We start from the raw sequence: 15317 nt of genomic DNA, 5'->3' as shown, positions 1-15317 counted from the left end.
AACAAAGGCATTTTTTAAAGTACTATCCCTTGCTTTTTGGGGTTTTAATAGCATATAACACCTGAAAAATCCAGCAAAAACATCCAGAATCCAGTCCTGTGAGGAGATTGTTGAGCAAGAACAAGCTAATTATGCAAATAAAGCCCATATTGCCTGCAAGAATTGCTGCACACAGCGATCTGCATGACCTTCATTTTCACTCTGACTCATAATTCCACTTTTGGGAGCAGAACTGTGCACACCAGTTGGATCCCAGTCAGTGAAGGGCTGGGGTTTGCTTACGTAGGCTTTTCTGCCCTTTCACAACCTGTTGGATCAGTATCAGCTTTGGTTCATGGTCTGTGGGGTATCCAGAACAACAAACAGGCAGGAGAGGACAAAAGAGAGACCTCATCAGATCAGGGCATTATCCCAGTGCCCAAAAGTGGAGGCCTGAAGAAAGAAATACACCCAGCTTCAATAGGGATTAATTAGTGTTTATTTTATTACCCTACATGGGCTGAATCCACAGGGACTTATCCCATGTGGGAAGAGGCAGCTCTGATTTAAAGGGTGGCTTCTCTCAGGAATTACTCATTCCACTTCCACTGATTTATTAGGACCTTTGGAATTGCATCCTCATGCCAGAGGTCCCAAATATTCACTTAACCTTCTTCTGTTCCTCTGGAATGATGAAATAGCCTAAACCCCTTTGACCTGTTGCAATAGTGGATTTACCAGGCTTTGGCTCCTCATGAAGCTCAAAGAGGATTTGTGGGTTTTATTTTTGTCTTTATTTTCTTGTTGATGTGGGTGTTATATCTACACACACCATGACAAAAAAAATCAAATAAAAATCTCCACACCAAACCCAAAGTCTACATAAAAATTGCATATTAAAATATCTATGCCATAAAAACCAAAACCAGACATAATGAAACTTCAAACTAAGATTTCCTGCATTCTGTGTGTTACGTCAGGGAGAGAGGAGCCAAACAATTTTGGAACGTTCTACCTGGGCTTTTTTTAGGGAAATAGATGGGATACAAACTCCAGGTGGGATTTTCTGATGCTGTGTTTCAACACCCCATTGTGAAGCTCCAGTTTGCTGAATCAGAAATCCATCAGCTGTGCACAGCAATGAGTAAAGTAAAGCAGGCAGGGACTACTCAGCAAAATGCTCATTAAAATTATTTAAATATCAGCTGTGGGACATGAGCTAAAAGTGTAATATTGCAGCACACAAAATTTGCTCAATATAAGTGGTGGTGATGTAAGATTTTTAACCCTAGGATTGAAGTTGCAGGCTTTGGGTGTGTGAGAATGAAAGAGATGCTCTCAGGGTAGTTTTAAACCCTCTTTTATTAACCCATCTCTTCTTTTTATTGCTCCTACCAACTCTTAAATGAAAAAAATCCCTTGAGTAAGAAGGTGAGACGTGCTGACAGCCAGTGAGGTGAGAGAAAACTCTGCCAATGTGACTATCCACCCAACAGTCCTGAATTCCGTGGTCTCTGGAATGAGGTGAAATTCAGTAGTGCCTAAGAATGTAGTAGAAAAAGTACTGAGGAAACTTTTCCCTGACTCAAATAAGGTATTCTTGGGGCTGTAATTTACAGCTTGAGCACCTCTCTGAAATGTGCCCCTCCAATGAAAAGTATCAACTCCTTTTTGTCCCTTTAATCCTTTTAATTCCTTGCAGCATGCCCCTGAGTTCTTAATTTTGAGTGTTTATATTTAAGAATAGTTGATGATGAAAGGCCCTGTGTTATATCTTTAATCAGCATCTACTTTTTTTTAGTATAAACTCTTGATTTGCATCCTTGCTACACTCCCCAGTCCAAAATCTGAATATCCCTGGATAGTTTCACTGCCTGTGTGAGTTATCTTGCCACCTCCATCTCTCCCTAATAACACCTTGGGAAGGGATTTACCTCTGGGCTACTCTCTCCAGTTTTGTTACTCCTGGGATTCTGCCACTCTTTCTTCCCCCACAAAGCTGGTTTGGAATAAATATTGGGGGGGATATCCAGAGTAATATCCAGATTTAGGCAGCTGTGCTCAGTAAAATCTGCTGGTATTTCTTATCATGAATACACCCAGTGACTTACAGAGCAGAGGAGGAGAGATCCCAGCTAATGTCCTGCAAATTTGTTGTCAGTGTGCCAAGATAACAGCTATCATGCCAACAAATCCAAGCAGCTGGGTAGTTGGCTTTTCCAGGGAGCTGCACAAGATCCCAGTTCCCCATCCTTGTATTCCTTGTATTATGGTGCCTTTCAGGCCTTGATCAGCACCAACTGCAGTCCTTTCATGTAGCCAGGGTCTCACTGCCCTCACAGGGAAGAATTTCTTCCCAATATCCAATCCAAACCCATCCTCTGGCAATTTGAAGCCATTCCCCGGTGTCCAAGGAAATAAAAACCTTCCATTTTTCTCTTAATGAAAACATGGCTTTGGGAAAAAAAAAGTCCGTGGAATATAATTTGATTTGGTGTTGCTTCTTCAAGGCTGCAATCCCTGTGGAACAGAAGATTCCTGGAAAAGGAATTCTCTCTTGACTAACAAGCTCTTAAATATGACCTCAGATATTAAAAGCAAGTTTGAGGCATAGCTGCCTCCTTCATGCAGTGTTTTATTGTCTGCTGTCACTCCAGTTGGATGAACCAGGGTGTGCCTGGTGTTCTTGTCTGAATCTGTAGACAGCAAGATAATCCCTCTTGTCTCTGCGAAGAAAATCTTTTAACAAGTTTCCCACTGGGAGACCTGGAACCTGGCAAGCCCAGAACTCAACTTGGCCTCTGGGTCGCTGCTTGACACTTTTAGCATCATTCCCACCTGGAACTGGGAGTAAACCTTGCCTGCTCCAGGCGCACTGGTGCTTACTAAAGCTGAATATTGGCTGCAGCTGTGTGCTCCCCCCTGCTGGTAAATGCATCCAGGTGACCATGGAATACATGTCAGGATTAGACTTTGCGTTTTCTAAACCCAAAATGTGAAATCATTGATTTTGGAGTGTAATCCTCAGCTACTGGGGGTATTTTATTTGACCTCCTTAATTCTGGAGTCAGCAGTTCCCCTTATGACTTGAAATCAAATTAAAACTTTTTAAAAAATTATTTTCCAGATGATTTCAAAGGTGTGTTTGAATATGGATCTGGAGAAAATCACTGTGATTTTCTTCACTCCCGAGGGAGAGGTAGCTGAGTTTCTAATTGATTGCTATTTGGACAGCTAAGGAGAGGAAGGTTGGAGAGCCTCGAGAATTGAATCAGCTGGAAGAGTTCTCAAGGAAAAAAAACACGGAAAGGATGAGGGAAAAATGATCCAAGTTTGCCCCCCTGTGGCAGAATCCCCCTGTTGCACCTGGAAATGGGCCAGTTTTGCCTTTTCTTTGGATGAATTCCTCCCTGGAACAGGCGCTGTGAATAACATAGAAATGTTCTCCAAATCACAATAACAAATGACGATATGAAGAAAACCCTTACATATAGCTGCTGTGAATAACGCAGAAATGTTCTCCAAAACACTATAACAAATGACAACATTAAAAAAACAAATCTTTCTCCTGGATTACATTTGGATTAGGTGTATTTGATAATGAAAAGGTGCAGCAATTGTAACACTTTATAGCAGCTTTACAGCTGGAGCTATTTAATAAATGCTCTGCTCTGGGAGTAAAAGAACCCAAATTATCTCCAGACAAGAATTCCAACTTTTAAGTAGCTCATGAAAGAGAGGAAAAAATGAGATGAAAACTCTAATATTTTTGGGTGAGTTATTTTGAAATAATGGTGGATTTAGAAGCTAGGACTACACAGGACTTATAATTTACAAATTTCATCCCCCCCCCCAAACCTGTATATTTTAGAGAAGACATTCCACCTCCTGAACAAGAAGAATCATTGTCCACATGAAATTTCAGAGTGTGAGAATTTGGTTCACTTGTTTTGCCACCAAATCGTGAGGGTTTGTGCATGAAGGAGAGGCCTTGTCTGCCCGCAGCCGTGACAAGGGGGTTCAGCCCATGGCCTCACACTTATCACTGCTGCTCCCCGTGATGTGCAGGCCTGCTCCTCAGCTCCTGCTTTGTGGGGATACCCTTGGATGCTGTGAGGCTGTGCCAGTGTCCAGGAGGACAAATGGCACATCTGAGGTGATTTTTTACCACAGGAAGTGTTTGCTACCCATTTTTTGGCGCCTCGTTTTCTGAGGGGGAGAGCCTCGGAGTTTGGATGGCAGGTCAGAGTCCTTGAGTTCCCTTCTCCTCCTAAACCTCTTCCCCAAGGAAAGGAGCTCAGGAAAAGCTGCACGGCCTCTCAAAAAGCCTTTTCATTCAATGTATCTTCTAAAAAATAGAAAGGGATGTGGTGTTTCCATTGCTTGCTCCATGTGAGAGACCAGCAGTGGCTGGGCCTGACTCAGCCTTGCATGGTTAAACTCATTCCTTTGCTTCCCTCTGCAGCTCCCACAACACTATCATGCCTCTTCCAACGGGAAATTTAATTTCATTGTGTCCCTGATATAATCCCTAAAGGTGCAAATTAATTACTGAGCCTGTTGTCCTTTAATTATTTACCCTATTGTTGTCCCAGGGCAGGGGAGATCCCACTATGGCAAAGGTTGTATTTCCAGATCTATATGTATTTCCATCCATTATCCTGGGATAATCCCAGCTGCTCTCAAGCTTTCTGTTCCATGCCCAAAGCACAGGACCTGGAGTGCTTTGGTGCCTCCTCTGGTTTGCAACCTGTGATCAATCAGGACATGAACAAAGGTGTTGGTTTTAGCTGCTCAGGGCTAAGATTATCCAATTAGTACTTGAGAAGTATCCCACAGGCACAGCCCAAGGCCTCTGTTTGTCTCATCAAGGATTAGGAGCAATTAAGGGAAGTCAATTGCAATACTGGCATAATATCCACTAATATCCATCTTGCTGGGCTGGAGCAAAACGCTTTATAATGCAATTTCCTTCCAGGGTTAACACTCCAGGTGGCTCATGGAGCACCTAAAGAAGATCCCATACTAGAACAACAGAGCATTCAAACCCCTTAACTTATGGAACAGTAACCCATGAATCCAAATAAACGTCTAGTCTCTTAATAGACTTGTCTCAGTTAGAATCCCTCTGTTCAAGGACGTAGAATTGAGAGGAAAAGGACAGCACAGGAAAATTCACCTTGAATCTACACTGTTTGCATGGTTTTTATTCTCCATATTATATATTTTAGATAGATAGATAGATAGATAGATAGATAGATATAAATTTTATTCTCCATTATTATTATAATTTTCCCAGTTACTTTCCGAGTTTGCTTCCCTCAGAAGCTGCTTTATCTGACTCATTTCTAGCATTTCATTATATTTTAAAGATGCCTTTTTCCCCCCTAAAACTTTTGCTCTTGCGTTTTGCTTAGGTAGTTTTAAATGGTGCATACTCTGATAATTTCTATGTACATTTACTCTTTATTTACTGACTCATTGTCAGAACCAGAAAAAGCTTAAGTAAAAAACAGCTGGAATAGTTAAACTGTATTTTTACCAATGTTTCTTTCAATAATACAGGTTAGTTTTGATTGAAGAGCATAAAATAATACTCTAATAAAACCCCAAGGGAGCATTAAATAATCTGGTCAGCATTAATAATCATTAGTGATGGGAGGTTTTTAGACTTTGAGCACTTGGTTATCTACAGCAAATCAGATTCTTGAGATAACTTATCTGATGACATTGGAAAAGGATAATGATAAACCATAGCTGATCCATGTAAACTCTGCAGGGATTGTGCAAGGAAATATTTAAATATTTGCTATACTTAATGAATGTTTCTATTCTACTGAATGTTTGAGACCCATCAATCTTTTTCTTAATGTGTTTCTTAAAAATTTTAAACTTATGGAGTCTTTAAATGTTTTTTGGAGAAGACAATTAAAGGTTCTGCCTGAAAAATGAGACATTTTGATTATAGGTAAGAAGAATAAAGGAAATTTTGAACTGAACTGCTGGGTTTTGTCCCTGAGCAGGAGCAATGACACGTTAGCCCTGTTTGAAGATGTTTATGATTTAAAATCCTCCTAAAAGAGGCACTGCAGTGCAACACTCACTTATCTGTGCTTAACGCCCCTTCTATTGATTGATTGAATTTATTATCTGCTCTATATATGTTGGGCACTACCATGAAAGGAATATTTAATTATTTTTAGGGTTCCTAATAAATGGGCAAGAAGTTTCCAACTGATATTGTTATTACAGATATGCAAAGGCACAGGTTTTGATTGTCTGAGTTGTAGCCTTTGTTTTACAGCACTGAAGTTGCAGTTACCAAATCCCTGCGGTTTCCAGAGCGAGCTGCACTTGTGCACCCAGTGATGTGAAGTTAGTGTGTCCTGTGCCTATGTCGCCTATGCAAATTTATGTTTCCAAATGCAACTGCAAGCCAAAATATAAATAAACTATACACTTTATAGGTTGTTTTAGATAAATTCTGTTTGGCAAACAAGAATGGTGAGGTTTAGGTAGCATTAACTTTCCATTTCTGCTTCTTTGCCCTTCACAGGGATGCAGGAGGAGGAAGACCCCAAAAGAAAGGATGGGTTATGATGAAATGTGGATGCAGCCACTCCAGGTGAATCAAGGCAATTAGGTAAACCAGGTGGTGCTGGGCACAGGTTGAGCAAGGAACTGGTCCAGCTACAAAATACAGTTCCTCCCTTTTGATCTTGATAAAGGCTCCCGAGTGACAGGATGAATTATATCCCTCAGCTCCGCTCCCCCTCGTTTCCCTCCAATAAAGGTGACAAGATTGTCCTCATGGAGTGAGTGGGTGTCTGGGATTTTGTAAGACAATTCTACACGTGGAAAACACGAGTTCTTGCTTGAGACTGGCTGAATAACTTGACTGGGTTTTTAATGTTCTCTCTCCCCTGGGGAGAATAAAGGACAATCATTTAGGCCCTTCTGAAAGGTGAGAAAGTTGTAAAAGCTAATTGTAAGAGTGTAATTCGGCAAAGGGGTATTTTAATTCTTTGATTTTCTATTTCAACTGCTTCTGCAGACTTTTTCTGAAAGCACAGTTCCTTAAAGAGCTCCATTATTTCACTTATGAAAGAGAAGATGAAGAGCTAAGCTGGTCACTGTCCATAACAAAGGGAAGGAATACAAAGAAATGCTGATTAGAACTCAAGTACTCCAGTTGTCCTTAAATCTAGAACTCGTGCTGCCTGCAGCAATGACTTTTTAGAAAAATAACTTTGTCAAAAATACCACTGAAGGACTCCTCAAATCAGATTCATCTTGTCCATCTTTATGGAGTCAAGCATCTTGTCTAAGCTGCTGCCTGGGTTTTCTTGTCAATGGAGAGAGATAATTACCTCTGGATCTAATTTATGCTGTCCATTTCCTTACACGATTATAGAGCAAGAACGCATAAATCATTTACATTTTAAGCTAAAGCTAAGTGATTAAATTCATTTACTTTACTGTATTTGAAATATTCTGGTGCTCACATCATCCTGTTTGGAGACAGAGAGGTTCCATGAAACACTTTCTGAACCTGTGCCACCCCACAGCATGATCCTTAAACATGTAGTTGATAAAAGGGGATGAGACTGTTAAAGGACATAATATTCTTCATGGAGTCATGGAATGGTTTGGGTTGGAAGAGACCTTAAAGCCCATCCAATTCCATGGACAGAAACACCTTCCCCTTGAACAGATTGCTCCAGCCTGGCCTGGAAGACTTCCTTCAAACAGCAGAGGGGGGGGGGGGGGGGGGGAAAGAAAGAAACAAGTAAGAAAGGACTAATCACATTTTCAGGTGATATTTGCAGTATTCTTCTCCAAATGAAAAGTCACTGCAATTTATATTTTTGTGTTTAAATTTTGCATAATAATGTGATTTCCAGCTGGGTTTAGTACGAGCCTGTTAGTGCAAAAAACTGCAAAGGAAGTGCTTCTCAGGAGGTACAGTGAAGGACACACAAGCTGAGTCCAAGTGTTACAGAAGAAGCTTCTCAGGAAGGTAATTTGGGTTGTGCAATGTGTTTTCACCCTGATGGCTGATGGGGCCTGCCTGTACCTGCTGGCACACCTCAGGTGGGAAGGCTGGGTGGGTCTTTCCTCAGGAGCTGGAATGAGTTTGGAATTTTCCCCAAACACTAAAACAGACAAAGCTTCCTACTAACAGGATCTGTGAGTCTGCGTAGGATGTGGATCCTACAGCTTGGGATGTGCAGCAAATCCTTGCTGGCTCCTTGCTCTTCATCTCCTTGGGCTTCCACAGCCCTTGAAATGCACAATTCCTCTATTTTACAAGAAAAGGAGGGAATGCAGTGGCACAAACATAAGGAGTGCCCTTCTCTGCTTTCTTTTCCAGGAGAAAATGTGCATTTACAGTGGACACTGTCACAAGTTTCTCTCAGATTTGCTTTAAGAACATGACTGTAAAAGGTCTTTTCCAACCAAAATGGTTTGAGCTTTCTTCTGCATTTCCCCATCCTTGCCAGTAGTGTGACAGCAACATAATCACCACCCTTATGAAATCTCTCTGCTGCATTTCCACCATGAGTGAGAACCATGTTTCACCTTCTATACCAGCTCATTTGTGGATGGGTTTTGTTCCTTTCTTTTCCTTCATAATTCCAATGGATTTAGAGTTGCTGGGCTGCTCATTTAGCCTTTTCCAAACACTCTCTTCATCAGGACATCACCCTCTGGAGATTAGGAAAGGAAGTAATTACAGTTCTAATATACAGGACAAAGAAATTAGGAATTATGCAACATTAATCCCTCTCTCCCCCACAGATTGGCAATGTGAAGTAGAAATCAGCTCAGGATATTACAGGTACACTTGAGAGTGAAAGGTCAGTTTAGCAATACTGTGATATAAGATTATTTGGAAGAGCCAAGGATTTCTGAGGGATTTCTGGCTCCCTCTGACTCTTATTCTAAAATAAAGTGTCTATATTTGCAGGAAAAGAGGGATGAAAAGAGGGACTGGTAGATTTGGACATCTCTGAAATGATGTATAGAACTGGGCCTAACCTTAATTCTGTTTTCATTTCTCAGGACCAAGTTTGAAATACTCTGTTTGAAATAGTGCAGTTGTGAAAACTTTCACTGATTTTCTGCTATTGGTAGGACTGGTAGGACAAATAATCTCTAAATTAATCAGGATAACATGAGGGAAAGTCATGTGGACTGATAAAGCTTTGAGTTGCTTTATTTATTACTTCTTGCTCTAACAAGAGAGTAGTGCCTCCTGTGGGAGTGAGTGATCATACAACTGGTTCTATGTGTAATTTTTATGTGGAGGTGGTCTGTCCTTCTTTATTCTGGCCTCCCTTGCAGGTAATTGCTGTCATGGTGAAGTGTGAGGTGTGAGAAACAAGGCTGATGAGAGAAATCACTTCCCCAGAGATTACAAAATCCCTTGTATTATGCAGCAACTTCAACATGTGCCAACTCCATTACTCCTGTACCCAGCATTTCCTTCAGCTTATTTCCCATTTATCCCACTAACAGCATTAGGAGTTATCCCATGTTAACATTCTGCATCCACATTCTTTGTAGTTTTTGTTCAGCTTCTTCTTTTCCCTATTTTTGTGCCATAGTTTAGCTCAAACAACTCTGAAATATGTTTTGAGTTCCCATGGAAGCATCTCTGTGTTGACACCCTTGCCTGCCTTGTTTAGACACGCAGAGCCACATATTTAGTACCTCATCAGCCCTGAATTTGGGACTGGAAAGTTTTGGGTAGAAGTATGTTAATCTGGTGCTTGGAAAAGCCCGTTGGGATGAAGAAAATAGGAATAATGCAGGGTTTTCCTTAGAGTGTAAGCGGTTTAAAGTGAAGGAAAGTTGGTAGGAGGTGGCTTCCACACGTTTCCAGAATTTTTTCAAGGGTTTAAGGGACCTGTGGGTGCAGTTCACAGAATCACACAGGATCACAGAATGACTGGGTTGGAAGAGACCTTCAAGATGCTCAAGTCCAGCCCATGCCCTGACACCCCACCTGAACCATGGCACCCAGGTGCCACATCCAGCCTTCTCCTAAACACATTCAGGAATGGTGACTCAAGCAGCTTGAGACTGTGTCCTCTGGTTCTGTCAGTGCTGCCTGGAGAAAGAGACCAACCCCACCTGAGCACAGCCACCCTTCAGGGAGCTTAAGAGAGGGATAAGGTCACCTCTGAGCCTCCTTTTCTCCAGGCTGAGCACCCCCAGCTCCCTCAGTGATTCCTCACAGGGTTTGTGTTCCCAGCCCCTCTCCAGCCCCGTTGCCTCCTCTGGATGTGTTTGAGCATCTCAATGTCCTTCCCAGCCTGAGGGCCCAGAACTGGACACAGCACTCGAGCTGTGGCCTCACCAGTGCCGAGTACAGGGGCAGAATGACCTCCCTGCACCTGCTGGCCACACTATTCCTGATCCAGGCCAGGATGGTCTTCCTAGCCCTCAGGACACACTGCTGGCTCGTGTTCAGCTGGCTGTCACAGTACCCCAGGTCCCTTTCTGCCTGGGCACTGTCCAGCCACACCATCCCCAGCCTATAACGCTGCAGGGGATTACTGTGGCCAAAGTGCAGGACTGGGCACTTGAACTTATTAAACTTCATCCTATTGGACTCTGCCCATTCATCCAACCATTCCTGGTCTGTCTGCAGAGCCCTCCCACCTACCAACAGATTGACACACTATCCCAGCTTAGTGTCATCTGCAAATTTACTGAGAGACTCAATACCTTCATCCATGCCATCAATAAAAATATTGAACAGAGCTGGCCCCAGTACAGACCCCTGAGGGACACCACTGGTGACTGGCCACCAGTTGGATGCAGCACCATTCACCACCCCTGTCTGGGCCTGGCCATGCAGCCAGTTCTGAGCCCAGCACAGAGTGCTCCTGTCCCAGACATGGGCTGCAGCTTTCCCAGAGTGTGCTGTGGGAGACAGTGCCAAATGCCTTGCTGAAGTCCAGGTACACAACATTCCCAGCCTTTCCTGCATCAGCCAGGCAGGTCACCTGGTCATAAAAGGAGACCGGGTTGGTCAAACACAACCAACCTCTCCTAATCCCTGCTGGCTGGGTCTGATACCCTGGCCATCCTGTAAGTGCTGTGTGATGGCACTCAATATAAATTGTTCCATCGCCTTACCAGGTACTGAGGTCAGGCTGACTGGTCTATAAATTACTAGGATCCTCCTTCCCAGCCTTTTTGTGAATGGGTGTCACATTGGCCAGCTTCCAATCCTCTGAAACCTCACCAGTGAGCCAGGACTGCTGGTAAATGATGGAGAGCGGTTTCGCAAGCTCATCTGCCAGCTCCCTCCTCACCCTGGGGTGGATCCCATCTGTTCCCATGGATTTATGAACACCCAAGTGGTTCAGCAGCTCTCTGACTGCCTCCTCCTGGATAACAAGGGGACCATTCTGCTCCCTGACACCATCTAACCAGGAGGACAGCTATCCTAAGGACAAGTTGTCTTCTCACTAAAAACTGAGGCAAAGAAGGCGTTAAGCACTTCTGCCTTCTCCTCATCTGCAGTTACCAAGTTCCCTCCCACATCCAGTAGAGAACAAAGGTTGATCTTACCCCTCCTTTTGCCATTAATATAGTTGTAAAAACATTTTTTATTATCCTTTACAAAAGTTGCCAAATTAGGTTTGAACTGAGCTTTGGCCTCCCTATTTTTTTTCCTACATGCCCTAGCAGCCTCCTTAAAAACTTCCTGAGAGACCTGACTCTCCTTCCAAAGATGATGCATCCTCTTTTTGTTCCTAAGCTCCTCTGAAACCTGCTTGCCCATCCAGGCTGGACGTTTGCCTCATTGACTGATCTTTCAGCACACAAGGACAGCCTGTTCCTGTGCCCTCAAGATCTCTGTTTTGAAGCATGCTCACCTTTCCTGAACTCCTTTGTTTTTAAGGGCTGCTTCACAAGAAACTCTCTGAATAAGTCTCCTAAACAGACCAAAGTTTGCCCTCCAGAAGTGCAATGTAAAATCTTATTGATGTTCCTCCTCGTTTCACTAAATATTCAGAACTGTCTAATTTCATGATCATATGCCCCAAGTAGCCTCCAACCACCACATATCCCACCAGACCATCTAACATAGTCCTTTTCCTGGTGGGCTACTCACCAGCTGCACACTCTAAGAACTTCCTGGACTGCCTCTTTCTGCTGTATTTAGTTCCCAGTAGATGTCTGGTAGGTTAAGGTCACCTACAAGAACAAGGGCTGATGAACATGAAACATGCTCTAGCTGTTTATAGAATAAGTTGTCTACCTCTTCTTCCTGTTTTGGTGGTCGATAACAGACTCCCAGTAGGGATATCAGCCTTGTTGGCCTTTCCCTTAATTCTTACCCACAGGCATTCAACTTCATCATCATTAGTTTCAATACCATGGCATCAAGAGCCTCCCTAACATAATGGGCCACCCCTCCACCTCTTCTCCCTTTCCTGTCTCTTCTGAAGAGCTTGTAGCCATCCAGTGCAGTGGTCCAACTATGTGAGTCATCCCACCATGTTTCTGTGATGGAAATTACATCATAGCTCTGCTGTTGCACCATGGCCTCCAGCTCTTTTTGTTTGCTACCCATGCTGTGCGCATTACTATATGTGCACCTCAGCTGGGCTGCTGATTTCACTCCTATGTCAGGCTTAGCACCCTTGGGTGTGTTTCCAGACAGCCCCTTCCCCCTTCAAACCTTCTAAACCTAGAAAAGCCCTCTGAATGAGTTCCTCCAGTTCCTGAGCTAAAATCCTTAACACAGAGATGGTGCCCATCCGGTTCCAGCAGGTCAGGTGCCATAAAAGTTGCCCCATGATCAAAGAACTCAAAATTCTGCTGATGCCACCAACCCCTGAGCCACTTGTTGATAATGTGAGCTCTCCTACTCCTTTCATCATTTTTCTCTGCCACCAAAGGGACTACCTGAACACTACCTGTGCTCCTGCCCTATCAACCACTCGACCCAGTGCCCTAAAGTCCCTTTTAATTACCCTGATGCTCCTCTTTTCAATCCCATCACTGCCAGCCTGGAGTATCAGCAGTGGGTGATAATCAGAGGGCTGAATCAGCCCAGGTAGTCTCTCAGTGATGTCCTGCAGCTGGGCCCCAGGGAGGCAGCAGACCTCTCTGTGGGGTGGGTTGGGTCAATGGGTCATGGGGCCTTCTGTTTCCCTCAGAAGGGGGTCACCCACAAGGACTACCCTTCTTTTCTTTTTAATGCCAGAGGCAGTGATCTGTCTGACAGATGAGGTGTAATTGGGAGGCTCACTGGGCAGATAATTTTCTTCTGAATCATCTGTCTGTCTCTCCAGATCCAGGGGCTCATACCTATTCTGAAGTGGCACCTGGCTAGGGGATGGGGGTCAGGAGGAACTTTTATTATTACCTCCCCAAGCAGGGACCCATTTCCACTCCCCTTCATCCACCAGGTGTCCTTCTATTTCCTGGCAGTGGGAGGCATGGGAGTCCTCTGGTGGGCCTCCCTCAAGGATGGAAGGGTGGAACTCCACCAGTCTATTTCCCTTTCACTTTCGCTGATATTCCTTAGCCTTTCAACCTCCTCCCTGAGCCTGGCCACCAGCAAAAGGAGACCATTCACCTGTTCACACTGCGAGAAGGTTTCTTCTGCAATGCCCCCTGGAACCACTGATAGCTCAAACACTCTGCCAGGAAGGGTCTGGACAGACACATCCTTTTGGAGGGTTCTATTTGGCTACATGCACTTGTACTAACTGCGGCTTTTCATCGTGCAAAAACCATTACTAACAAAAAAACCCCAAAACCAACCAACCAACAGAAACACAACAAACTAAAAACTCCACTAGCAGGAGGGAACCTGCAACCCTGCCTGTGTGAACTGCCTCACCTCGCTCCTGTTGGCGCAGGAGGAAAGCCCTGCCCTGCCCCTTTGTGGCTAAATTATCACCAAAACAGGATAAGCAGCTCTACCAGTCCTCAGCAGCAGAACATCAGGACCCTCAAAGTCCCTGTCATGGTGTCCCTTCCAGTTTGCTGTAAACTCCAAGGGCTTGCTCAGATCCTGCTAGGAAAAATGAGGAATAAATAGAGAACATTCCACAAGGAGTTGCACCACATGAAAGAATAAGAAAAGAAAAAGAAGGAACAGGGGTTACAGACTGCAAATAATAACTTATGGATTCAATTTGCATTCTTCTATAAATTACATTTTTTATGGCTAAGTGGTTTATTTATTTATATTTAATAATGTATTTTATTTATGTTTTGCTCCAAGTTACTCAACTTAATTACTGCTCCTTTTATTTTTTTCCCTTTTTCCTCAAGAGGTGGGTGATACTCCAAGCCTGGCAGTGTTTAAGAAGCATTTGAGCAATGGTAGAGGCTTTAACTTTTGGTCAGCCATGAAGTGGTAAGGCATGATATTTGTAGTGATCTACATGATCTAAGTGATTAAATTATAGTCCCTTGCAACCGACTCAACTGAAATATTCTGTTGTATTCTATTCTCTTCTATTTTCTCCTGTCTCTAAGAGAGAGGAGATTCCTGCTTGTTCATTTATGAAGGTGCTTGATTTCCTCATGCCTTTGGTGTCAATCACCTAATCAATATTTCTCTCCAGAAACTGCCACATTCATGACACACAGAAAGGGAAGTAATGGAGTTCCTTTGGCAGTCAGCAAATATATTCATCATTTAGGAAGTGCAGCAGTTCAGTTTGGAAAAAATCAGATTTTAGTCTGCACAAAAAGTCCATTTAGCTTTTTTTTTTTTTTTTTAGGCTTGATGACATATGTATTAAGACAAAAGTTCCAGAAAGGATTATGATGCAGCTTTGGTACAGTGCAAGGAAAGGAAGGCTGGATTACAGGAGCATAAAGATGTGGGATGTGTGAAGGAACAATGGTTATCAGATAGGTATCGAGTCATAATTTGATGCTTATCTTTTTAGCAGTTGACATCTTTGTTGTGAAAAGACAGATTGCAAAAGCAATCAGTGCTGCTTAATGTGGGTAGAAAACTGAGGAGCTGGAACCTTGGTAATGTAAGGGCTGTGGTGCAGATTAATGAAGGGTTTGTTCCCAAATGGATTGTCCCCCTAGGAAGGAGCTGCTGTATGCTATAATGTTATCAGCATTCCTATCAGAGCAGTGTCTGACACGTGATAATGTCATGAGTGTCTTGCATGTGACAGGCAGCTCCTTCTCTCAGCAAATTACCTGGCTCATCCTGAGGCAATGAAAGCTTCAGTTATCCAAGGGCTTGACATAAATCCATGTAAGGTCTTAAAACCTCACTACCATTTTGAGCGCTTGAGGTCAGTTTTAAAAAAAATCTAAAACTCCAGCTA

Source organism: Melozone crissalis, unplaced genomic scaffold (genome assembly GCF_028551555.1).
Source record: "Melozone crissalis strain CALT ecotype California unplaced genomic scaffold, PUWL_Pcris_2 ptg000018l_1, whole genome shotgun sequence".
Classification (NCBI taxonomy): Eukaryota; Metazoa; Chordata; class Aves; order Passeriformes; family Passerellidae; genus Melozone; species Melozone crissalis.
The sequence above is the reverse complement of the archived record's forward strand: the minus strand, read 5'-3'. Positions refer to the sequence as shown.